This window comes from Apis florea, unplaced genomic scaffold, assembly GCF_048593485.1.
Source record: "Apis florea isolate Af1SG1 unplaced genomic scaffold, ASM4859348v1 contig_3326_pilon, whole genome shotgun sequence".
Classification (NCBI taxonomy): Eukaryota; Metazoa; Arthropoda; class Insecta; order Hymenoptera; family Apidae; genus Apis; species Apis florea.
Genome location: NW_028256739.1, coordinates 95557 through 122629, shown reverse-complemented (window position 1 = coordinate 122629; position 27073 = coordinate 95557). Strand labels below are relative to the sequence as shown.

The 27073-nt window shown below is 45.5% G+C and overlaps 1 protein-coding gene across 2 annotated transcripts in view; it reads left to right on the top strand.

Annotated features, from left to right (window-relative positions):
- Window positions 1-27073, top strand: part of LOC147657042 (MOXD1 homolog 2-like) — a 129260-nt gene that overhangs the window by 18686 nt on the left and 83501 nt on the right. Inside the window, exon 1 of one of the 2 annotated variants that reach the window (XM_086911685.1) lies at window positions 13489-13544. The exons of the other annotated variant lie outside the window; for it this stretch is intronic. The gene's annotated coding sequence lies outside the window, so the exon portion shown is untranslated. Of the gene's footprint in view, window positions 1-13488; window positions 13545-27073 lie in introns of those variants that run through there. 2 annotated transcript variants of the gene reach the window in all.

Sequence of the window (27073 nt, the reverse complement as noted above, 5' to 3'; positions counted from 1 at the left end):
TTCTCGTTTAAAAGGGAAAAAGGAAAAAAAATAATATTTCCCTTCGCTCTCTCTCTTTCTCGAGGGTAGCATTCTCGTATATACCCGCGTGACAAGTCTGTTTATTACGATCCGGGCTTGTTCGCAATTTAAGCGTAATTGCAAGATTTGCAACGTTTAATAATCTCTTCTCCGCCCGCGCACCAGCCTACCGCCAGCCCAGCCTCGCGATATTAATTTTAATCATTTTTCGCGTGGAACTCGTACTTGGTTGCAACCACTTGAGGGATGTTTTTTCCCTTGTTGCGCGCACGAAACAAATTCCCAATTGCAACGCCCGTTTAATTGCGCGTAGTATCCTTATTATTATTATCGGCGCGCAAACGATCGCCCGCGCAATTATCTCGCCGAGTTTGGAAACGAGATATAAATGGAAACGTTAGTTGGGAAGGAATACCCCGCCGAACCTTGTTTAATTAACATTTCAATGCCTGTCCATCCATCGGCGCGCAAGAATTCTGTCACGAAGCCGGAATTTCACGAAATTGATCGAACTCTGAATTACCCGCTACGGTTCCGCTAATTGTGTTACTTTTATTTCCCCCCCTTCCCTTCCCTCTTCCGTTACAATTAGTACGCCGTTTCGAGCGTGGTCAAAGAGCGAGCGAATTGTTCCTCTTCTCTTTTTCTTATTCCTTCCCCCACTCCGCTATCTCTTTTCCCCGCTGTTTTATCGTGCTCGTGGAAATGCGCTCGGTACGCTCGCCTCGATTAATAGAAGAAGAGGAGGAGAGAGGAGGGGAAGTGGGAGCGTTACAACTCGTGTTTCGAACCGGTTGTAATATTCGAACACGGGGCTAATTTAATTTACCGCGCGAATCGACTCTCCTCCCGGTAAATTTGATTCCTCCTCGCCATCAATAACGTTAAGTATCGAGTTGTATCGTGCGCAAACCGGGCACAAGCATTATTAATGCGGATCGAATGTTGTCGCCGACGTAAGACGACGGAGGAGTTTGAGTTGGAAGTACGAGTTTGTAAGGGGGAGGGGCAAATTGATGGTTGTGTCCATAGTCTCGAGGTGGAGAGACTGGCTGGCGCAGGATGGACAGGGCGCAGGATATGCGTGGAGTTGTCTCGTCTCGTGGCAAAGGTCGCTCGACCTCGTCTACGATCGTGCACGAGGATCGTAGAACACGTGGTGGACAAAGAAAGGGATTTTATGCTAATCCTTCGTGGCATAATAAAATTTTATTGGCATTGTTCGCTAATAGGTTCGCTCGAATTCAACCTTTCTCAGCCTAGCCATAAGCGGGGAATAATAATTATTCGGCGGGGATGGGGTTAGGAAATTATATATCCGTGTGGACGATCATTCTGTTTAGAGAGAAAGATGAACTTTAACGATCGTTCAAGCATATAAATTGACGATGGTTCTCGATTATGGTTCTTGGAAATGTTGTGTGTCCGAACGACGGGAAAATTTCCATTTTATTTGCTTGAACAATCGTAGAGAAGAAGGACAGGTGGGGGGTTTACACGAACTTTAATCCGCAAAAATCTATCCATCCATCAATCGTCGATATTTTTCCGTCAATTTTCTCCAAGAAGAATCTTATTTCTCGCTTCGATTTCTCTTCTCTGCAGCGGTAACTTGGAGAAGAATCGGAGCGTTATATATCGATTTTGAAGCGATCCGTCCGTAATTACCGATATCGGGGAGAGGAAATAATTACAAATATTCAAACCACGTTATCGATAGCCCAGCCCCAGTTTCGGCCGGAGGAAGGAACGTAATAATTATTTCGTGGCGATCGGCTCAAGAAGTCGGCCCAAGATAAGAAGAAACGGATAAAGATACGGTTCGCGATGATATTAACTCCGAACGACGTTCATTGAAACAGCTCCGACTGCAAAGCCGAAGAAGACTTATTTTCCTTCTTTTCTCTTTGCCTTCACCGCGTCTTTGTGCCGATCCGCCCTCTTTGCCAGTAGCTTAATTTGTAAGTCCATCTCGTTGCTCCAGGCTATTTTTACGATTTATCTCGAATTTTTAGATCTTCTTATAATCTCCTTTATGATCCTGGGGCTCATCCCTTCGCTTATCCGGATTCTTATTATTATACCTTCTGGTTTAAATTCAAATTATTGCGGTATCTCATAATTGACACGTTAATCCTTATCGTTTCGTTATCTTCGAGTAATTGATCTAAAAAGAGAGAGAGAGAGAGGGAGAGAGTTTTATTTAATCATTTGCATCGTTCATTTCCGAGCTTCTCGCTTCCCTACTTATTTCCAGTAATTCTAATCTAAAGTTTGGTTGTAACAATGTTGTTACCAAAACGATTTTAACATTCCCGCATTCCTGCGTGATAGGGGGAGAGGACGTAAACGAAGTACGAGCATACAATATTTCACGATGTCTGTTTGCATAGTTTCCTTTGTAATATATGCATTTTCTCGTTCCCATTTCTTGCTCTAGTTGCTAACGTTGTTAAACTTCCATTTGTTGGGTCGCGCTAAAGGGCCACCCCTTTAAGCACGAACAACTTGATATTCGTTGCATCTGTTTCTCCTTCTCCGTTTCCACGCATTCTCTCCCTCTTCTTCTATGCATTTTTGCCCTTTCGTTCCGTGACATTCACCTCCTTCCAACTATTTCCAACGTTGAACCGGTTTAATCCAACATTTTATCCTCGATATCCACGATCCTTGACTCCGTGCGCGAGATTAAAAACGTATTAAAAATGTCGAGCTCTTTCACTTAGTTGTGTAGTTATTTTGTGTATACACATGCACCAACTCGAAATACAATTTATTCGCAGAAATATAATAGAAATATATCTATGCTCATTTCGTGACATATTTGAATTATAAATCGATTGAAATGACATGGTCAACTGTATTACTGAAATTTTGGTAAAAGATGGTACAATAAAAAAAAAGAAAAAAGGAACGTCGATCGCAAGTCTTGATTTATCTTTGTTCGCGAAGATGTCGCGAATGGCAGTAACATTAATCTTGAGAAAAATTTTCTGTCTTTTAATCGGCAAAGATGTATCACCGTGTAAAATGTATCCCGCGATATTTCTTCCGCAATTGCCCGCCGCCTAAACAACATACATTTACGAAACCATCAAATTTTCACACGGGGCAAGTAGATTCCAATATCCGGGCAAGCTGATTCCGAAACTTACGGCAATGTACACCGATGTTTCTACACCGGAATGGACCGGTAGATAGAAATCAATGGGGCTATCATCGACTGTTGTCACTCGTAAAACACAGCCGCGGCCCCGAAAATCGTTTCCAACATCTGGTTCTATCCACAGATTCGAGGATATCGTTTACATATACGATATCCGTGCTCCCAACTTACCAACTTATCATTTCCCCTTCGTTTTCCCACCTTTTTTCCCTCTGTTCGTCTCCATCCCCTGGCTGGAATACGAAGAAAGGGGACGATTCAACCATCGGTTAAAGCAGTAGGATTTCGAGGCGCACGATTTAAATTTAAATAAGCGCCGCGACGAAGCCGCGATAAAATATAATTAAGTTGGCCGCGGCACGTCCGCCGTGAAGTGGTGAAGTGGGGGAGGGGCGGACGGAGGCCGTGAGAGCAACCACGGTTTCGAGTAGAACGGAAGAGGAAGAATAAGAAGAAGAGGAGGAGGAAGAAGGGAGGAAGAAAGACAGGAAGGGAGCTGAATCTGTGAGAAAGGGATACCCTTACGACTCTATGTATATATTATATGCTTATATTACGGTAAAAGCGAGGGCAGGATATCACGTCCAGCTACTTAACTTGACGGACTTAATGGTCGGCCGTAATGGGCACAGCCGCAAGGAAAAAAAGGACGTAATTAAGAGTGGCAAGGATCCCCCAGTTGCCAGTGTTAGCCAAGATTTATGTTATGCGGTAATTTCTGCGAAATCCTATCGTCCCGGCGAAACGAGGAATTTCATCCCCCGTAAACACGAGGCAAGGCGGTGGTAAAAGCTTGCTTTTACCTATACGTACCCGTTTCACTCTGGTTCAACTGATTGGTCGGGCGAGATCCGATTGTTGACTTTTGACTCGACTCGTGTGCGTCAAAAGCAACGTTATTTCCGGGGATACAGCCGCAGGTGGTTTATACGTTCGCAAGGTGTAACTTCCTCGTTTCCAACGCACACCCCGTGGGTTTAAGATTCAGACGGTGTCCCGGCGATTTATAGCTCGCGGTAAATGCAACGTACACGCGTCCGTGGACGGTTTAGATTTATCGTCGAGCCCCCTCGAGAGCTCGGCCATCTTATTAAAACGGTCGAATACCCGTACGAGATCCGAAAAACGGATATACGCGTATCACATCTTTACCCCTTTTGGTTTTTTGGAGGGAGAAAGAAGAAAAAAGGGATCGATTCGGCGGCCAACGAGACGTTGGTTGGGGCGGCCGTTTCTCATCGTAATGCGATTTATCGAACATTTTTAACTCCCCCTGGGTGGTTGGTTGTTCGAGTGATCCACTTGAGCCTCGGTGGACGTTGATGGCGTTGTATCTCACGCTTACCACCACCCCCTCCAAACGCCTGTACGCCGTTTCTCCGTGTTTGTTCGGCCATTATTCCCACGTCTCGCCGATACTTCACGCCAAACTAATTGTCGGTTTGAAAAATATTAAATTATCGATTATTTATCGTCGATACTACTCTACTCGGTCATAAGACTGGTTAAAAGATCGCGAGATTCTAGTCCCGCGTTTCGTTGCACACGTATTCAATTCTCGTTATTTTTGTCACGGCTTATTAATTCATAACGCGCATATCTTCTCTTGACGCACGTAGCTCGGGAAATGGTGTGCATCGATATTTATTTTGCTCTCTTACCAGGGAAAACTGGTAGAACTGAAAAGGGAGAGAGAGAGAGGGAGAGAGAGAAAGAGGTCGGGGCGCGATCTAATCCGAGGAAATGGACGTTTGAAACTTTTATTCCCGACAACGTCCGCGTCGATTCCAGTCATCGGGCCGGAGAGACGCCGATATCGAGACGGTAAATTAAATACCGGAGCTGGTTGCTCGTCCAATTGCCATTTATCAAGTTATACCTAGTCCACTTTGTAATTGAACGAACGCTCTCACGCATTCGGCTCGAAGCGTGCTTCCAATCCATTGCGATCCCGTTCTAGGTCGGGGGAGGAGGAGGAGGAGAGTAAAGGAAACACTGGCCGGGGCAGATTTAGTAGAAAAAGACACAATGGATTCGTTCCGCCCCATTAGACAGGTGGGTCAGCGCTTTAATCCATCGGTCGATGCACGCTTCCACTTGTTTCGATCACGTTCCAAATGCTTTTCCTTTCGAGACGATTGTTACGTGGAACGATATATAAACTTCGTTCCCTAGTTTCCCGCGCTTCGACGAGCTGCCGTACTCGTCGCCAATATGATACGAAGCGATTTTTTCCCCTGTCTTCATCGTCTTTTACGTTTACCAGAAAACGAAACTAAAGCGTGGAATTGAATGAATCGCGACGAGAGGAAATCAGTGGCAAAGTTAAACAGAACTTCAACGAGGGGGCTTGAAGGAGAAATCAAAATAGAACGGTGTAGAGATTTTTCAAAAATCGTGTCGAGACGAATCGAAGATTCCTCCAATAATCTTTCACCTCGTTGAAAATCGTCGAGAATCACGAGGATATCTTCGAAGTTGCAAGAGCAATTTTTTTAATTTTTAAACAATTCGATTTGAGACAAGTTTAAGAGAAAAATTGCACGGCAAACGTATTTATTTCTGGAAGAAACAATTATTTATACAACTTGTTAATCTTGCTAGTGGCAATACCGATTTCAATACGAGGTATCTCAAGCTCTTCGCTTTTCAATAATTTCAATTAATCGATTCGAGCTTAAGTTCCTCCCCATATTTCTCCATTCAACAATATCTTCTTACAAGCAACGTTTCACGCGCTAACACGACACGACGCAGCTAGTGAATATTCGGCTTAACTCGTGGTATAGGATGTATAGCATCTAGCATGCTTATCGCTCCTCCCTTGGCAATATTTTTCAGTTCAGAATGTTAGGCGGCCATTTCTCGTCGTTGCCTCGCACGACTCATTAGTACCACCGACATCCCATTATATCCTGTCGTAAATAACGCCGCACACTTTCACGACCAAGCACCCATTCACGCACGCACGCACTCACTCACGCACGCACCCCTGAAAGGTATGCGATCGCAGTTTTACGCGTTTGGTTTTTCGGACCATCGCGCCTTGTACGCGGTTGCTCGCGCGAAGCAAAACATCGTAAAGGATATCCATCCGCGGGGTCAGGTGGAAACGTTGCAAGCGAATCCCTTGTTCGCTCCCGTCGTATTCGCGTAAATCGGCTTGTTGCCGAGCTCTGCTCGCGAGACACGTATATATATTAATTTCGATAAAATTATCTCTCGCAGGAGGAGGCGCAGGGATTATGTTTCCTCCGAGTTTTCGAAAGCACCGTGTTTTCAAAATACACGACGCCCTCGAAACGAGCGTTACGCAACGAGCGCGATATTATTAACGAGCCCCCGGCCGGTTTCCGTGGAGCGGTTCGATTTCAAGAGTGCTCGGCGTAGGCGTGTTTATGATAATCCAGCGCACGATGATGGATCATCGTTAGTCGGCTTGCACGCGCGAGTAATCGTTATTATCCCCTCTCCTCCCCCCCCTTCCTTCCCCCGGGATATTCGAAACGAAATATTCCTCTCGCTCGATCGGACCGAGTTTCGAATTTCGCCGCCGATATTTTCGGCATAGCCTTCCCTCCTCCCACCACCACGTGGCGCGCTCCTCCTCCGTGGGGCGTTAAATTAAGTTAAATCTCGTTTAATCTCGGCTTTCTACGATTCCACGTCCCGTGGCCCGAATTTAGATAGAGCTAATCTAAATTCCCCGATCTCTAAGCTCCCCTAATCCCCGACCTCGTGTATTCCAGCCTCATTCACTTCGTCCTTCGTCATCTTTCGTAATTCCGGCTCGAGTTGTTTTCCAGACCTGTCCCCTCCCGTCGATTCTTCCCTCGTCGCTTCAACCCCTTCCGATCCGCAAGGATTCCTTGGAACGCGTATCGTCCAGGAGGTGGGGGGGGATAAAGCGGATGGCGAGGCGGATTTCAGTGGAAGAATTTACCACGAGCGAGTGTCTCGAGCGCGGGCGTGTTTATAATAAGCGATAAATCGTCCGGCGTAGGATAATTTCTCGGGCGAGCGTAAAATTTCCACCCTCGCGCGTGGGCGGTCCACGCTCTTCGGCGAGCGTCTCTGGCGGGAATACATCTGGGCGTTGGAGGCGTTGGAGGCCGGATTCCCACGAGACGAAACGTGACACGATACACTCGACGAAGGGCTTCGTGACACGAAAATTCAGGGGAAATTAATCTGTCGATAATTAATCGGTGAATTCGGAGATATGTCGATCCTCTTGGATGAATATTTGGCGATATTCTTGCAATTGCAATCGTATTCAATTTGGAGGAAGAATAAATTCTAAAATCGTATTCTGCGAGGAGTGTATATATATATATAGTGGGTCGGATATGGAAATGGAATGGAAATGTCGAAAAGACAAATGAGATGTTAAGCGATAAAATTTCACGATTCTTTTATTATCCATTGTTGAAACGTGAAACCGTGATTGTTGATAGAGAATGATTCATTTGGGTTGGGGGTCGTATTTTCGATTAAATCATGAATTTTTGAAACGACGTGCTCAATCGAGGATTAAATTCATAGAAATATCGGAATTCTGTTTTTCTCTCGAGAATGAGTTCAAGTTAATCCGATTTAATTCCGATTTATTTCCAAGCCCAGGATCATTATCTATATTACGTCATGCCTTAAAATAAGAAAACTAGATTCTATACTTCCAATTTACTCTCCGATAACTTCCTAATTGCTAATTAATCATTTGCAATCCAATTTCTCAGAAATAAGTCTTCGTAATAAAATTTTCTTACGTTTATTTCCACAGAGAAGAAATCAATTCGGCTTATTTTTACAACATCCACTCTTCTCCGTCCTGTCTTCGTTTCCAACCATTCGTATCCAACGTATGAATCATTTTCAAAAACAAAGCTTCACGGAATTACCACTTACCATTTTTTCGATTCACTTTCGTCTGTTCCCAAAATTCGTCACAGCTCGTCACATTTCTTTTTACAACGCGTTCCATCTTCGCCCTCGGTTTCGATTCTCTCGCGTCCAAAACGCCCTCGACGCGAGCGATGGTGGGTGCGTCATTACTCTCGATAATTACTCTCGAAGTCGCGAAAGACTCTATCGTGGCAAAGTGTAGAATTACTCGAGGAGAGAAAGGCGCATAAGTGGAATTTATAATGAACGAAGGCGGAGAAGGACGCATTTGCATATAACCGGGGATCAGGAAACGTGCTCGTACATCCGTATATAAAAGTCGATCCGTCGTTCCACGTCGCCTGGACCATTTTCCCACTTTATGGCTCGGTTTATGAAAGGGTGAGGAGGGGAGAAATTGGGGGAGGGGTGAAAATAAGAAAAGCCGAAAGTTTAAGCCGGCTGCAATTTTCAGATCGTAATTAGGCCACTTTAGGGGTAGTTTCTTTCGTTCGCCCGCTGACCTGTCCGTACTTTGGCGGTACTTTTTCATCAGGACACCGTAATACTTCTTGCTCGTTCTTAGAGAATGTCTCTGAAGGGTTGAAAAATTTCTTCATAGCCGGGACAAAAGGGGCCGTAGGGTGAGAATGTTGTAACAAGGAGTAATCGCGAATAGTTTAGAGAGGAGAGGGGAAGGGAGGGTCTCGTAAAAGTTCACCTTCCCTTCTCTTCGCTTCTTATTTTTTGAAATATCGCGGAAAAATTCGAGACGTATGTAGTAATACGTGTCCGAACAACAAACAAAATAGAAAAATTTTTCGTGCCACGATATTTGAAGGAATAAGGCAAATCTCTGTTTCAAGCTTCGTTCATTTAATCATATTTTCCATACGATTAATTAAATCCAAGTATATTAAATTTCCCATCTCTTAGCTGCCCTTTTATCTTCATTATTAAAATCTGATTAAGACGAAATGTAATAAAATGCTTGATAAAAAGACACTTTATCGGAAGATACGAGAATATTTGCAAAAAATTCTTATTGCACTTGTAAGCAATAATAATTTTTCACCTCTACATCTAAAGTAAAATTACTTGTAAAATAATCTTGGTGCAAATCTTTTTGCATATCAATTAATTATATTTATTCTCAAACTCTTAGAATTCTCATCTCTTAAATTCACGATTTCTATTTCTCGTTCCTTCCTTCAAGATATTTCATCCCCTGTTCAACACATCGTTGCTAATAAAATCGACGCCCTTCTACATTCTAAATTTTAGATCTCCCAGAGGTAAAATCGTTCCCCTATAACACGTTTGATCGCTCGTCGGTTGTTACCCTCCCCCCTCGGAAGGATTACACCCACGAATGCTGTTCAGTTATTGAGCGTGCAGGTGAGGCGGTCGTTGGAGTTCAACGACGGTCGTGGAGACCTCTCAGGGAACCACTCTGAAAGTTGGCAGGGCTCGTGATATTAGGGGTAGGAAGTGAAGTAGCCCTAACATCTCCATCCTCATTACGTAGTAGCTACGCACGCCACGGGTACTTGGCGGTGGTTGATCTTCATTTAACGACCTATTCTTTTTTAATTAAACACCGTTCTCGTTTCGCGGATTGGCAATAATTAATGTGTGAAAATTACCGAAGCGAGCAAAATTATTCGTGCACAAGATAGATAATCGATAACGAAATTCATTGGTTTTATTAGTACGTGTTTTCGAATTGTTATTAAACGCGTATCTTGTGTCGGGAGGGATAAAACACGGTAGGCGAGCAAATACGAACTGTCTATAATTTTCATAATTTAATAATCGGTCCGATTGTCCGTGCATTAAAAAAGAAACGAAGGAAATTTTGACGATATTTTTGTAACGGTTCAAAAAATTTTATCCACAAAATAATCGGTTGGTTACTCGATACAATTTAATTTTATCCGAAAGAAATTCGGAAACAATAATATTAGTCATTGTGTTTCTCCGGAAACAGAATTTCTTCGAATTCACGTTCCTAGAAACGACAACGAGAAATCATAATATTGATCGCGAAAGACGACGCGACAGATTAACTCGACAGCAATAATAACGCGCAACTTCTTATATCTCTCTCTGTCTCCATTCGTCCCAAGTTCACAGTCTCGGTTTGTACACGGTCGCGAAAAGCCGCTTTCGTTCGTTAACTACAGCGAAGCGTAACTCATAATTACAAGTACCAGCGGCGGCAGACACGCTCAACGAGGCACCGTTCGCGGTCAATATATGCTAATGCGTGCCATTAATACGTATGTACGCGTGTACAAGCCTCCCCCGTGGAAAACGAAGGATGTAAATCGTGTAAGGCCCTTCTCGACGCATCGGAGTGCGCTTGACCGATTAAAGCTAGACGGTTTGAATCGGGATCGATACTTGCGGACGAAGGATGACATTAACGACGGTAACAATTATTTTCTATTCCCTCAAAGTTTTGGAATTTTATATATCACTGTGTGTACTATCGTATATATATTTAAAATGGAACACGATATGTGGCGATGGATAATTTGTAATTTGTATTTTAGATATCATCCCTCGAATAATGGACTGTGTTATGGATTATTCGTGAATCGCTTTATTATTATCTCGGTTTATCTGTGCACGAGGGGAGGAGAGGATCTGTCCATTATAAATCTGTTTATAATCGAATTATTATTTCATCGGGGATTAATAATTAAAACGCCTTATTTACCGAATAATAGAATTAATACGTACGAAATCTACGACGGATGGGATCGACATCCGTCTCATTACCATTATATCGAGTAACTTCTCTCGAACTTCCCCCTCTATCTTCCCTTTGACTTTTGCATTAAAACTTGGGGAAGAAAGTTGGACAGTTTTAGGTCAATGAGCGGGGGGTGAAAGGCTAGATAAGTAAACGGTGGGGGGAGGGTTGCTCGACTTGTGACTTCTCGTTCCATCGACAGAGCGGCGGTTAATAACTTCGATTATTTTTTGTCACGGGGGAGTGAACACGAGGCGGAGTGTATCGAGGCGATGAGTTTGCTATTTTCGATACCCGATAATGAGAGTTGCGGAGCGTGCACGTGCTCCTGCATATTTACCAGCCGCTTGCCGCTGGCAAACATTGTTTCGAAACCAATCTCGTGGCGTCAAACGAACACCGGACCGTTTAAAGAATCTGGATCGCGTTTATCCCCCCAATCAACCTGATCGATGAATGTTGGCCGCGATATAAAAATTCGATTCGCGCACTCGAAAAATCGAAAATCGTCGCCTCGTTTCGCCAATTTCCCTCGATCGCAACTTGCCGAGAGGAAATGCGTTTCGATTTGTTTGCCGTGCGAATCGGAAACCTCGCCCGATATTACGAAATCGAGACAAGAGAGAGGGGACTCTTGATCGACTTAGACTGTCTAACGACGTAATTAACGAGAACCTACGTTAATTACTGAAACTGTTCGCAAATACCTCTGACAACCTGTACCGTATGTTTGAACGTGTATTGTTTCGCCCGTCGATGAAAGGCGGAAAAACTATTTATGGCGGAATATGGCGGGATATTTCTTCTTCGTTCTTGAATGTAATTCACAGAATCGTATAATACGAATACGATAAAACTGGAAATCAACTTTTATAAAGTAGTTACGAAGAATTTAAGAAAGAGGATTATTCAGAGATCCATTATAGATACCTCGATTATATAAGCACACTCAAATAACGACAAGTTATGTCGTTCTTCCGCGAGGAGAAGACAATGCCTCCTCCAACCGAAAATTCATCGATCTTTCTCAAATCTAGGATTTAATCCCTCCTCTTCCACCAAACCTTCGAATCTGTCACTACGTTTCCAACGGAGGACTCCTTTGAACTCGAAAAGAAGAACGATAATCGACTTTTCTCCTTCTTCCCCTCTTCCATCTTCCAAAGAAGACGAACTTTGCGTCTTTTTATACCCTATTCTATGAGTCAGACGAGAGGAAAGGAGGGAGAGGAAGAAAAAAAAAAGAAGGCTAAGAAGTTAATCTACGGGACAATCAACACTCGACGAGTGTTTCGTGAAAGGCCTCGTACGCGTTTCCCGATTCTAATTCGGTGGCCTCGTAAACCGGGCGAAGAAGAAGAAGAAACGGGGGATGTCCCCGGAGCCAGGTTATTTAGGGAGGCGAGGCGCATCCGCCTTCATCTCCTTCTGGAAACTCGTCTTTTTTCTTCCTCCTCCTCCTCCCCTCGCCCCCTTTTTTTCTCCATTTAACTTTACAACGCCACAATCGGGTCGTGGCTCGCGCACGGTTCGCCACATCAAACGGGCGAGCGACCCTTTGAAGATGAAAAGCTCGCGTCGCGCAACAATTTAATCTTCACGGTAATAGCGAGGGGTGGGGGAAGTCAGTTTACGGAAGCCTCCCCTCCCGTCCTCGAGCAAAGGGAAAGAGGTCTGGAAGGGGAGGGGGCGAGATGGACGAGCACGATGGAGAACCAAGTCGAGTTCCGGTGACCGTGCGGAGAACGAGCGGCGCGACTAACGAGGCGGACGAACAAACGAGCAAACGAGCGCACCGTATCACATAATTAGGTGCGCCTACCGGCGGCGGCCGCGTAACGAAGTTTGACGATATAGGGCATACAGGAGCCGCAGCACGATTCCAGAAATTGCGTAAATCGTGATCGAATTGAAACGAACGGTTTCGAGCGAAATGTAATCGAATCGATGGATAATCCTTTTTCGAAGATCCTTTTTGGGATTTTTGCACGATGCATATTTTTCGATCGAAGGAATATAGAATATAGAAAATAGAATCGTTGCATTTTTTAATCGAGCGGAATGCAATCTGCAACAATCCGACCTCGCTTCGATCCCGAGCCGAAGGAACAGCCCCTGCAGGAATTGTTAATTAACGTTGGACACAAGAGAGAGAAGGTTTCTCGAGGCTCTCTAACTCAATTAGCCCGAGATATTAAACTTCTTCGTTTGCCGAACATTGCCGCGGTATTGCGGGCAATGTCAGAGGCAAGAAATGGAGCAGGGAGAGACTAGGTAATCCAATTAGTAGAGCCGCGAGGAGAAAGAAATACGACTAATATTTACATTGGATACGGAGAATAGGAGGTTTGTTAAGGCGAAGATCGATAGGAGGCACGTCTGCAGAGGCGCATCCACTCGCGCGACCCCATTTCCTCGGATTGATTGTGATCGTGGTCGCGGCGTCGCCTCTCGTAACCGATCCTCCGTAATATCGTATTGGACTCGACGCGTCGTACGTGGTCTTTCTGTTTTTTTTTTTTTGTTTTTTGATTCTCTCCTCCGAAGAAAGAACAGAGAAGGAAGGAAGGAAGGAAGGAAGGATGTCCAGAGTCGCGGCGATGGGAGGAGGACAACAATAAGAGAGCGTAGAAACGAAGACACGTCGACGATCGAACGATCGACTCTCTCTCTTTGCCCCGATCGAGGGATACGCAATCGGATTGATGACGGGTAATTTGCGCAGCAAGAGATGCAGGGAGGGGCGGAGGGGAGAGGGGAGGAGTTATGGAAGGTAAAAACGGACACGGTGTACTTCGTAAAGTCTCCTTTCCTTTAATGAAGGCACCAGCCGTTTCATTACGGACGAAATGAGAAATTTATTTCATTACACAAAGAACGGGGGCGACTTTTGTTACTTTAAACGCGAATCCCCGCGAGTGTGTTGGTGTTTCATTATGCCCGGGGAATGAAAGCTCTTTGCCAGTTAATATCGTGCTCTCTAATACCCGATCGTTTTACCAAGCCTTTGTTCCCGTTATTTTCTCAAACCTGTGCCCCTCCCCGTCCACGCGACAAAAATCCAAGCGATTTTTACCCACCCCTCCCCATTATTCTTCGAGTTATTCATCGAGTTTACGGAATACCGATACTATAATTTCAACGGGTATTTCGAAGGAAAACCAAGAGAATAACCGACGATGCGGCAACGTTTCTCAACGACCAATCTTTTTCCTCCCACCAACTTGCACGAATTCACGTCCCCGCGGGAAACTGGCGCGACTGATAACGCGTTTTCGTCCGGTTACATATCGCGCGTCATAATTCAACCTATCGAGCCACACTGGTCACACACGACTCTCGCCACCGGTTGCGGATCGATCGAAGCGAGGGTCGAAAAAAAAAAGAAGATGGACGAGGATGGACGCCAGATCGTATCCACCGATCGCGACACAGGTAGACGCGACAGAACGTCCCCCTTCTCCGCGTGGACGTCGATCAAGGACGAACGATTAATTATCTCTCTTAATTGGCCGTTTAATCAAGAGTCACGGCCAAAGGCACCACTGAATATTTGTCGCGAGATCGGGAATGGCTCGATTCCGTCCCCGATGAAACGACGATCGGGGATAAGTGACTTCGTGCAAGGAGTCACGGCACACAGTTTGATACTAATTAAGCCCCCGATATCCTTTTCTTTGGCGACGATAAATGCGCGAATCAGTTAACCACTCGTCGTGGACGAGAAGCGTGGTAGGATCGATCCGTGAAAATCCGTGTTTTCGTTCGATTGTCCCCGTGATTCGGCCGCGGTTCGACGAGGCCGCTTTGAAACGCGAGTTCCGCTCGTGTATCCATACGTATATACACGCTCCCTTGGGAATCAAAGGTCTATTGATTTTCCCTTCGTTCCATGCCACTTTTTTCTCCCTCTTCTTTTCCGCGTTGCATCGCGCGGAAATTGTAACGTCGTTCCATTCGATATCCACCGCGCGTCATCGTCATCCGGCTAATCCGTGCCAGCCGTTTTTCTCCCTGTCTCTCTCTCTCTCTCTCTCTCTCTCTCTCTCTCTCGATGGTTGGTTGGTCCCGGGGGGGAGCCGTTATTAATTTCCGTGGAGAGGCCTCAAGATAGTTTTCGTGCTCGAAACAACGCGGCTGATGAAAAGCTATACCCAATTGACAGTTGCTCGAGCGAGTTTAACCAATCGAAGATTATTTCGATTAATTGCAATCCTCTCGATTCTTTGTGCAGGATCGCGTTGGAATAAGGGAACCGATGCGTGCATTCGTCGATGAACTCTCCAACTCTTCGTTCTTTCAATCGCTGGTGTATTTTTCACAAATCTTGGAATACTTCTCTTCGAAGATTTCACCCACCCACTCAGGATGATCATAAGCTAGCGGGTTAAGCATACGTGTTGAGCACGTGTCAAATTCGAACTGGTCAGTGAACTCGCATTCCCTCCCTTTTTAACGACAGCTTGCCATTACAGGAGCTCCCACTCACCATCCGCAGACCAACCTTTTCGAATCCATACCGTAATTCACCTTGGCTCTTCCTCTAATTCCACCCTCTCTTCCTTTCCTCCACTAACATTTTTCCACCAGAGTTGCTTATACGCTTATATATGCCTTCCGCTCTTTCTCTCCTCGTTGATCTCACGTCCTTTATCCCTGCTCGTTTCTTCTTTTTTTCTTCGCCGAATATCCCCGATACCGAGGCAAATTTATACGAAACGGCGTGTAATTAGTGGCGCGCGTCTCCCTTTTTATCCCTTTCCACCGGTTCCTGAAGAGAACGGGGGGAGGAAGGGCGTCGAGGGGATCGAGATTAAAACGAGGCGCATGCGTGTGGGATCTCATTTAAGTGATTAAATTGTAAACGCCCGTTTCTCGCCTCCGTGACACCGTCGGATCGTGGTCATTTTCGGTGATTGAAGAGGCGTCGCGACCGATTTTTCGATTCGTTAGATAATCGAACGATTGCACGCTTCGATGTCGGATAAAATATCAGGATAATTGTGAAGAAGAATCGTGGAGAAATACATAATAGCGTAGCAAAAGGGGAGAAACGAAGTGAATAATCAAACTTTGATATCTCGTTCTTATTTAGATACGATCACCTTTTTTCGATCGCTTTTTATCATCAAGAAATTACAGGAGAGCACAATCCTTTACTTTACCGAAAAGTCTCATCAAATTTCTTTGAGCAAATGTATCTAAGATACTTGGTCTTTCGAAAATTATAATTGTACTTTTTATTGGAATACGAGTGTGAAGGTACTGTATCAAAGTTTGATTATCTATCTGTGAATTCACCCCGCGTACAGACGTATAGGTTGTACAGAGCGTGGGTAACGAATCGGCACGGTAAATAGTTCCCACTCGCCTCTCGGTCGAAGGTTGCATATTGATAAAACCGTGAGCGGACATTCCAGCGTAAATTGATGCCCGGCGGACTGTTGTGTGCGGAATGGATTGGTCCATTGCGTGTCTCGGGACGTATAGTACGTACGGAGGTCGCCATGGGCTGGCACAGAGGTCAGGAACGCTCTCCGATCCTGGTTCTCGTCCTCGAAAGATAGATAGATTCGTGAATCTTGTTGCGCGTCTCTCCTCTTTCTCTTTCTTCCATCATCCGTCGGAAGGAGAGAGTTAGAAACGAGTAATACTTCCGATATTTCCACGATACTATTTCTATTTTTCGCTGTTTCTTCTTTTTGAAAATATATATATATATATATATCGAATTATAACAGGCGCGAGAGAGAAGAACGCTCGACTCTATATCGAAAATGAAATTTCGATTACAACTCTCCTGGAAATTTTATTTTCTAAAGTGATGGTTGCAAGAAGCATAACTATTCGATATGCTCATCGTTAACTCGATTTATCGTGGGATTGCTCGAAAAATCGGGACGTATGCGCGATATATTTTGCGCACGTAGCAAGTTAATATTCGTCGGGAGATATGCACAGTAACCGGCACAATATCGATAAAACTGTAAAGAATTCCCCTCCTCTTACAATTTATCTTCCTCTGGGCGAATACATCGATGTATCTCTATCCATCGTTTTCGCTCGATTACGATATTTCTGCGTATAATATAATAAAAAAGGAAGAGAGAGAAAAAAGAAAGAGATGGATAAAATGGAAGGAAGAGGCCGTTAGACAAGACGATAAAAGCTATCCAATAGATACCCTCCATCTCGCGTGCAATATTCAAACACAGCTGTCTATCGTCTTGGAATACCAGGGTTCGAACAACAGCCTGCAATCTTGCCTCGTTGCTCTCGGGAAACGCTCTCGATAGGGATGGAACGAGCAAACACTAGGACAATTCCGTAGCTACCGTGGAAACGGGCGCGTTAATATCCGCGTCCCTGCGCGAGATTATCAAAATGATACATCCTCCCTCGCTGCCTACGTGGTGAGCCACGGGGATACGGCTGAGGCACGTAACAACGCGTAAGGCCTCGATTGCTCGCGTGTTTCCCTCCACACGTAACCGGTACCCGTGTGTACTTTACGCGGAAGGCGCGACGTCGGCCGAAACCGGTAGAGATTCGCACCGGTGGAGAGGTCGAGGCGAGAAGTAGCGATGGGAGCGAACCAGATTCGAACATCGAAACAACGTTTTCGAAAAGATGGAGAGACGATTGGTAAATGAGAGATGGGATGAAAATGCGAATTGACTGGATTTCCATTTCGAGTATTCGAGTGGAACTTGTCAATCGAGCGGAATGGAGCTTGATCGAAATTTTTGGAGCGATCGTTTCGCAAACTCGTTCCCATCGCTGGCGGAGTGTGCCGATCCCGGTGTCTTGGTTCGAGGTCGTGCATTTACACAGGCGGGGTCATCCACGGTCTCCACGGTACCGTTACTCCGCTACGAAGCATAAATATTCTCAGAGCGGTTATCCCGCAGCATCCTCAACCTTCTCCCCCTCCTACATACGTACACCGTTGGATCGGCCTGTATTCCGTCCCACGTTCGTCGTTGCATTATTTTTCCGCGCCACGCCGTTGCAAGCGCGCATGCAAAACCGGTAACGTTGGTCACGTATACGTCGGCCCCTGTGTGTCCAGTGGCTCGAGCCACGGCATGCATAAGTCAGAAATCGTGGCACGGGACGACACGACGCTCTCGTCGCGTAATAACTAACTCGCTCACCTGACGTATCAACCGTGCTTCCTCCTCCGCTAAGATCCGCGCGAGCATTGTTTATGGATGAGATCGATCGATCGATCTCTCGCTTTCCACGCTCCCTTCAATATTATTCCACGGATTATTTGTTGCTGGGGAGGAGGATGGTCGGGCGAGCGTGTGTGCGCGTGTCGTCCATCGCGACGTTTTACGTTTTTTTATTGACAGCCTACGTCTGTTTGCTTGAAATATATATATATATATATATATATGTATAAATATTGCGTCACTAGTGAGGGGAAGGGAGGAGTGGTATTTTGATTATATAATACGTGGAACGATGATAATACCGTTGTCGAGAGAGGGAATAGAGTAATATTGTTATTCGCGGAATGGTGAAAGGGTCGAAACAAAACACAAAGTCCAGACTCAACAGTGAAAAACTCTTTCTCTCCCTCTTTTTTCCTGCGTGTACATTTTCCTCTCCTTTTGTTCTCCCTTCTCTCTCTCTCTCTCTCTCTCTCTTTTTGCATTTATCGTTTTTACATGGTTCTAACGTCGTGCAACGATTGCGTTTTCAGATTTCTTTCCGCGGGAAATATCGAGTTCCCTCCCGCGTTGTCTCATCTGGAAATTGAATCCCGGATGGTGATCTCTTTTGGCGCAATTTATATCGGCTTCGCTCGAGTGGAAACGCCACTCTCCGTGCGCACGGCTCCCCCGCCCCCTCCTCGTCCTCGTCCTCGTCGTCTTCGTGGCAACTTTATAATGAGATTTCGCGAGTAGGTCCCCTGGATCTCGTTTCTTCCTCGTGGACGGTTAATTCGTCTTCGACGATCCGGAGAAAAGATCGTTGATAAAAACCTCGCCATCAGGACTTATTACGCGCGTTTACGTTTACTATACGTTTTCCCCCCGAGGAAGGGGGATTCTGTCGACGACAGAAGAAGGATCGTCGAAGATCGATCGAATTGTGTCTTTTTTTTTTTTTTTCATCTCTTTAATACGACCAAGCGTATATCCTTTATATTTGGAAATTTTGCTCGTTTCATCTTACGCGGAAAAGAAGATAACGAAATTGTAAGGATTGATTTCAAATAACGATTTCAAATTGTTACAGACCGTGAACGTTTATTGTTATAGAAATTTTATTTAAATTTTAGAAAAGCTCTCAAACGCGCGCGGTATGAAACACTCGACACAACTATACACAACACGTTATACAACGTTCGAAAGATTTATTTCATTTTCGTAACTGCGTTGATCGAAATTTAAATTTGCATAAATTTACCCTCGGGGAACGAAATTATCGTTAATTCTGATAAAACAAGTCGATCGAACTTGCGAAAGATCTTTGGACAGAGTTTTCATTCCGCTCCCCCTCCCCGTACGATTAATAATAATCCCATTAATTTCTATTTTCCTCCCCCGGGAAAAGCAATTGCCGGCCCGCTCTAAACCTCTCCAACGTAACGTCGAAGCTAATATCGCGACTCGTTATTATGCAAACGGGAGCAACGATCGGGGCAAATTACAATGCGGGGCAAAAAGAGTATAATATATACAACGAAAAGTGAAACGTTAAACGTGATCGAACATCGTTCGACGTTTGCCATCGCGATAACCCAGAGGAATGGAAGGATAAAGTGTGTGTGTGTGTGTGTGCGAGGGAGAGAGAGGGAACGGTCAGCGATACGCAAACAGGGAGGTTATTATCGTGCTACTGACAGTAGGCTTAAGACTTAATCGGCCGTTGCGATCGCGTGCTTCTAATTTCACGCTCGCCATCCCCGCTTGGCCTCCGGTTCAACATCCAGCTAATCGAATCTTTGAAGCCCTCGTAATCACCGTTTCAAGACCGAAACCGTTTACACGCCTTTCGTGTAAAATGTACACTGACCCAAATTCCGATTTACTTCCCTTTCTTACTCCCCTCCTCCTCGCTTCACCCCTTTCCTACCGATCTCCTACCGATTTTCGGTATTTTTTTATCCGTTTCGAGAGAGAGTTCTTCTCTGAACGCTCGAGCGTTCAATTGTTAGAGTGTTAAAAAAAAAAAAAAAAAAAGGAAAAGAAAAGAATGGTGCATTTACACGCGACAAGGATACTCGCGTTAACGCGAGCAACCCGTGTCACGTGTCGTGAATGTCCGCGCTTAGAGGAAATTAGGGGGAAACTTAGGCGCGCGTGTGCATCCATTTTCCAGCGGGAGCTTTACAACCAGAGAGGCCTGACATCCCATCCGTCTTCCAATACTCGCGCACGTCCCCGCCAGAAATTACCATCACGATGGATGCGGCCTCGTGCTCACTGCCTCGCGAGTTTTATGATATAGTTACTCCCCTAATAACGGTGGCTGGTGTCTCTCCCTTCCCCGGCTCTTTTGCCCACGAAAATTATACGCCGTCTTGAAGAGGAGAGTTCGAGGGAACGCGGCTCGGTGTCGAAAACGAGGATCGATAGAGAGAGAGAGAGAGAGAGGGAGAACGAGTGTATGACACCGGCCTATTGTGCGCGATCGAATGACATTAGGGATATTATACCCGCATCTCGTGAATGCCTCCTCGCTTTGGACGTCGTACTCGAGGTATTCTCGTCTTACTGCACTTTGTCTTCCAACGCCGTATTAATTAAGGCTCGCCTCTCACCGAGCTTCGAAGGGGGAGAGCCTAGACTCCTCTAACGCTCTCGACGACGTTTACACCGCTCTCTTCCCATTCATTAACGCGAAATCGTTGCAGTTTATCTTTTCTTCTTTCCCTCAATGGGCCGGCGATAGATAGACGCGCGCTTTCGTGGGAGAGCGACCAAGTGTCACGGTCGAGTGCGTTAGCCGGGCGAGGAAATCACGCGATATTCTTTTCTCGTGAAATATTATATCTCGTTCCGTAATATTCCTATCCGGCCCGAAAGGTGAACAACACGGGGTGGTGACATTGTCGTCGTGTCGGGCCAACATCCTTCTCGTTTTCGCGAGACTTAAGATGGAATGTCAGAGGGACGTTGAGGGGAAGACAGTTGCCGCGGTCAATTATGGAATGTCTCGGTGGCTCGCTTCGTGGCCTTCCTATTACCCCATTATGCTCACGGATGCGGGACAATTTCCAGCTAGCCTCTCACCTTCTTCCATCCCCCTTTTCCCTTAATTATCGCGATCGCGTTCCTAATTTTTTCTCTTCTCGATTCTTGCTAGAATCGTGCAAACTTGTTATGCACGATCTCGCGTTTCCTTTTCTCCGCAATTTGCACTTTTTCGTAAGGTACAAAGGGGGAAGGATTAAATACGTTAATTTTCTTCTTCTTCACTTTTGTTCCATTTTCTCGATCGCGTTTCATCCGGGTCTCGGATGAACCATACATTTCCGCTTTTCCAATGATTTCTCTCGTCCAGCGCGAAAATGCGCCCGTCTCTCGAACCGTGCCCGTATTTATTTTGGCCCTCCCTCACCTCTCGAACCACGTTTTACCGATTTCACGACGAGTGGCTGTCGGTAATAGTTTACTATTACCGAATGATAAACGCGGGAGAAGGAGGAGGGGATGGATGGAAGGAAGCGAGAGAGTTTGATCTTTTTTTTTTTTTTTTTTTCCTCCTCCTCCTCCTCCTCGATCCCGATAGGATCGACGTGATAGCTTCGAGTATCAATCCTTGAGTTATTTTCCGGTTGAAAAGTTTTCTCGTTTACAGAGTGTCCTAATTTGATCCCCGCGTTTCACCGACGCGACGTACGATCCCGTGGATCGTTAAACGGGATCCAGGGCTTTTCGATGAACGTTTCCATCCTGTATTTCCTTCCCTGAATTGCGCGATCGATATATTGGATGGAATACGAAGAATCGATTATCGCTTCGTCAATTTCATTTCGTAATTATTCACCCCAAGTGAATTTGCAAATTTTTCTTCGCACAAAAGTCTAAACTTAAAACTCTCCTTCCCTTGCACACAAACCAATTCGTCGTTTCTTTCGAAATTGCGACTAAAAAAACCACCTAAAAAAAAAAAAGAAAAATCGACGAGGCATGAGGTTCTACCGTTCCGTCGCGGGTGAAAAGTTGGCTGGTTGGCTGGTTAGAACAACGTGTCCGGTTCCGGTTGAAAAGGTTGACTTAACAAGTTCACTTTTCCACGCGATTATCTTCCGCGCGAGAACCGCGCCGTGTAATACGCGTGTACGACGACGCCGCCGCCGCTAATTTAGCCCGTGTTCCGTGTCTGGGTGAAAGGTATGGCCGGGGTGTGTATTAGAAACGTGAATAGAGGTGCAACGTGTTGGGAGAATTGTTGGGAAAGTGCATGACGTGGGGGAGAGGGGGTAGTTTCGGGGCAGAATAGAAGCGAGCTCAAACATGTTTGATATTAACTTCATTTAGCAGCACAGTCGAACAATTTTGTCAGTTTGCCGGGCATAGTGTGTAAGCAAGTATCGCGGGAAATGATGCATTAATTAGCCACCGCGTATAACGTGGAAAATTGTTTCCGGCTCATTTTCCAGCGACCCGAACTTTTCAACGGGACTTTGTATCTCCACTCTTTTCTCCTCTCTCTCTCTCTCTCTCTCTCTCTCTCGCTTCCCCCCGCCCTCCCCCCGCACTTTTAATCATGATACACACAATGAAGCAGGGAGCAAGAAGTTATTTTAATTTGACGTGGCGGGTAATTGTTCGTTCGTCTCGCTCGAGGTGGGTGAAAAAATTGACGGTGAATTTGAAGGGACTCGATGGAGGGGAAATATATTTTATTTATCACATGTTTCACGCGCTTAATATATTAAGCGTGATTACGTCTATCGAAAGTTTTTCCCTCCTTGTTGTCGCGCGAAAAACGGGGGACGAGGAGCGAGAAAAATATTTATTTCGAGGAACAATCCAATATAATATCGATACTAACGATAACTGCCGTTGTTTCTGTTCCAGGTAAGCATATATCTTCATACAACATTTCGATCTGTTACCCAAGGAGGAAGGCACTCTTGGTGGTGAGTTAAATCTATACAATCTCGTTAGCGAATACCTGAGCTAAGGAAGAATTTCATCGCCGTCCTCGCGATAACGCGACACTTCTTCTTATCCCTCTCTCCTCCCCCTCCCTCCCCCCCTCCCCGTAATTTTTCCTGCTTTAATATTTTAATTCCTCGCCGGAATTCCGACGGAAACGTGTTTCGAATATCTCGAAGGTCTTAAATGTCTGCAAATTCATTGCGAAAGCTGCGGATCTATCGCGTAGTTGGGATATTTCGTGCTTCGGACGAGACTCGAATATCTTCATTCCTCTCTCTCTCTCTCTCTCTCTCTCTCTCTCTCCCTCCTTCCCTTTCTCTCTCTCTCTCTCTCTCTCTCCTTTTGTACGCTTCGCCGCAGAACTAACGAAAACAGAGACGTGCGTATTCGCAAAGCGAAAAATTGACGAGAAGAATTCCTATTTACATACATCCCATTTGTCGATAAAATTCATTGTACTGTCTCGAAGTTACATGTCTAATGGAGTCTCCGTCCGTGGAAATGATATTTCCTTCCTTGTTTAAGGAAAAAAGAGAAGAGAAAAGAAGAAGAAGAAGAGAAACAATGGTCCCTTTAGAAAAAAAAAAAAAAAAAAAACGTTTATAATCCGAGAGAAGAGCGGGACAGAAGTACCGTTTATGCCTTGAAAAACGATGCGACGTCCGGGTTAACCAATTTCATCCTCGGAGATCTAATTTCCTGCCGTCAAGATGCGTTACACGGGGACATCCGTGTTTCCTCTTTATAATACGGCTCGTTTCCCCGCGTTGTAAACGCGTCACCCGGAATCGCGTCCCCGTTATAAATCTGGCCGCATTCTTGCCTCTCCGCCTCTCCTCCCACCCGACCGACCAATTTAAACCGCGATTACCCGCCTTATCCCGTAGAAGAGAAACCGAATATTTCCATCCGTGAACCACGTCCGCAACCATCTCGATTCAGGATGGGAACAACTTTGTGCGAAATTTATACGAAGGTGGATTTGATCGAAGAGTGATCTTAATCTTTCGCGTTCTCCTTCGTACAATCGATCAGGCGTTTCGTAATTTTGAACGACGTTCTGGCCACGTTGAGAAATTGATCTTTCTCTCGTAACTTTGGACCATGATTATATCTCGAAATAAATTTCCAAAAGAACGTGCCTATTTCCAAGAAGAAACGAAACGAAAAAAAAGGAAAAAGGTGTTTTCGACGAACGATCCGAAAACATCCGTAAACACTTCTCGTAAAATTGTCATGTGGTGAACGCGCGCAAGCATATCCCGATAAGGGAATTTACGATGCGACACGACACGACACGACGCTGTTTCAAGATTGAAACAGCGGGATTTTCAAATATTAACGTGGCTGGCGCGATTAGAGGATAGATTGGAGGATATCCTCGGGTTCTAACGCGACCATTCAACCGTGGCAACGTCACGAGCCGAGCCACGCCGTCATTAACATGCCATTACGGTTCATTAATGATAATCGGCATCGTTTCCTTTGAGAAGTCCCCAAGGCATCTCCCGAGCAAAGGCAACGAGAATAATCGGTGTAAATTCGCGCTTGCCATCTCGGTGATTAGCGTGCCCGTCTCTCCTTCCACGATTATAACCCTATATACGGTTCCAAATGCGAAATACGTTTTGTCGCTCGAAGCGGTCGGAATCGAGGCGTGGCCGTATATCCCCTCCTCCTCCTCCTCTCGTTCTCCTTTCGAAAAAAAAAAAATAATAATAATAAAACGCGACGAGGAAACACGAAGGGGAAAGCAAATTGAATATTTAAACTGGGCTTGGAGAGTTACACGTGTGCGTTCCAGTAATTTCACGTCCAAGATATGTGATTAAAATCTGCATTCGATACACCGACATCGATCCTGTCTCGGGACAGGAAAGTTGCATTCGCCACGCCCTGTGCAATACTCGCGATAACACGCGTGCCACTTTCTTCTCATTTGTTAATGACGTTGGACTTGGCCGGAATTCGAACCTCCTTTTCACTGTCATCCGCGAGAGAGATAGAGGGAGTCTTTGGATATTTTCTTGTCGAGGAGAAGAAATTGGGTTATATCCCAATCCCCGAAGATCCGCATTAAAGTTGATCATCCATCTCCCTTCTTTTAGATGATTACAAGTGTGAAGGCACGAGCACGATTGCTCGAAATGCGAAGAAAAGGAAAAAAGGACTGTCTTCGAATCGTTTTCCAAAATCGTGGCCTGCGATTTTTGAACGTTCTGCGAGAGAAAAGAACGGATGAAGGAATGAAATCGCTTCTCTCACAGCTCGTTTAGTAATCTATCGACGAAGAACGTCGTCCATTTTTTATAACGACGAAGAATCGAAGAAGAATCGCACGATTCGATCGAAAGTTTACGCGTTCGCAATAGCGGAGGCGACAAAGCGAGAATTCTCGGCGGCGCGAGGTTTCGCGTTAAAACACGTACGATTAATTGGAGCGCGGAAACGCGGGATACTCGTCCACTTTGTACGGCCTCTTTGAATTTAACTTACTACTTACCTGCGCCACTCGACGTAATGACCGTTCCACTTACGCCAGTTCCGCGTTACTTCGTGTCAGTTCGACGTCGTTTCTCTCGCTCCTCTCGGCGGTATCGTTGAAAACACACGGATCCCGTACGTACGGCGCATGCAGCACCGGTCGGGGAAATTGGGTCACGATTTCACGCGAACGTTCAAGAAGCGACCGAGGTTAAAAACGGCCACCGCGTTTCTCTCTTTGAATCGTCTCACCGCCATCTGTTTGTACTTCCAAGTCGGTGGTTTAAAACTCGTGCAGTGAATACTAATACTCCTCGGTGGAGACATTGCACGTGCACGTTTCTAATTATGCCCTGGACGGTCAGAAACTGTATAAAAAAAAAAAAAGGAGGAATTCACACGGAGACATGGAACCGAAGAAGAAGGGGAGAAGAGAAGGAAGAAAGAAAAATCTTAGCCTGGCACGCGGCGGCTAGAGAATATAACGAGCTCGCGCGTCAAACCGTGGAAACATAAGATAAATTCTTGCCGGTGGTCCCCTTAAATTCAATGTAACACTTACCTGCATCCCGCGTCATAATGGCTGCTCCAATTACGCGAATTCCACGCCGCTTCTCCGACTACGGCACGGCGTTAATGCGCCGTTAATACGCGGCCAGACCGGCCTCCCGCTCCCTCTGCGCACCTTATATTCTCCGCAAGACGCTTTCATCCCTCGAAGAACCGGCTGCCACTTGCACCTTTCGTTGCCGGTGCAAAGAAACCTTGACAGACGTAGCTGCTCGTTTCTCGCGAAGAAAACTACGGTCCCGCCATCTAATTGTTTTAATGACTCCGTTTCCCTCTTTTCCCTCAACCCCTTTCCCCCCTCCCTCTCGTCATCGTTCGTTTCTTCCGTCTCGTCTTTACTTTTACTTTAACCATAGAACGTTAGTTAGTTGGGTGGACTTGGTAGTTGGTAGTTGGCAAGTACGTCGGTCGATTTCTCGGTCTAACTATCATCGGTTTACCTCCAGCTATTTCTTTCTCTAGCAGCTCGTCGCGAATCGTTCCAACAACTCGTTTCAACAACGTCTTAATTAGGATTTCATTAGCTCGTGCTACGGTCAAGCGGTTCTCCTTTACCGTGTCTCTCCGTCTTTTTCAGTCGTCTCGGTCTCCTCTCGTGCTCGCCGGAGCTCGACCTCAAACGAGTAGCCCGTTTCTCTTCTTCTTTTTTTTTTTTTTTCTTTCCCTTTTTAGTTTCATCGAACGATTCGATGGCGGATCCGCGCAGGATCCGTGCAAGAACAGGCCGCCTGTTTCGACACGCCTGTTTTTCGCGAAGAACTGAGAAATTGAGAAACGTGTCTTCATTCGATACAAAATTGATGGCCACGATCCCTTGGTTCCTTTGAAAGGATCTTCCGATTCTTTTCAACCTCGATCGCTCGATCGGATGATCCTGTTATCCGTTGCTAAGTCTCGACGATGGTCCCCGTATACAACCAGAATTTCCTTCTTTCTTCTCCAGAATTTTTTTTCACAGAATTCGTTCAACCGAATCCCATCCGGATGAAACTCCTATGAGAAATCGAAACTCGATCGCTTCGATCGTCGCTTCAAAAAATAAAATCGAACTCTTCGAAC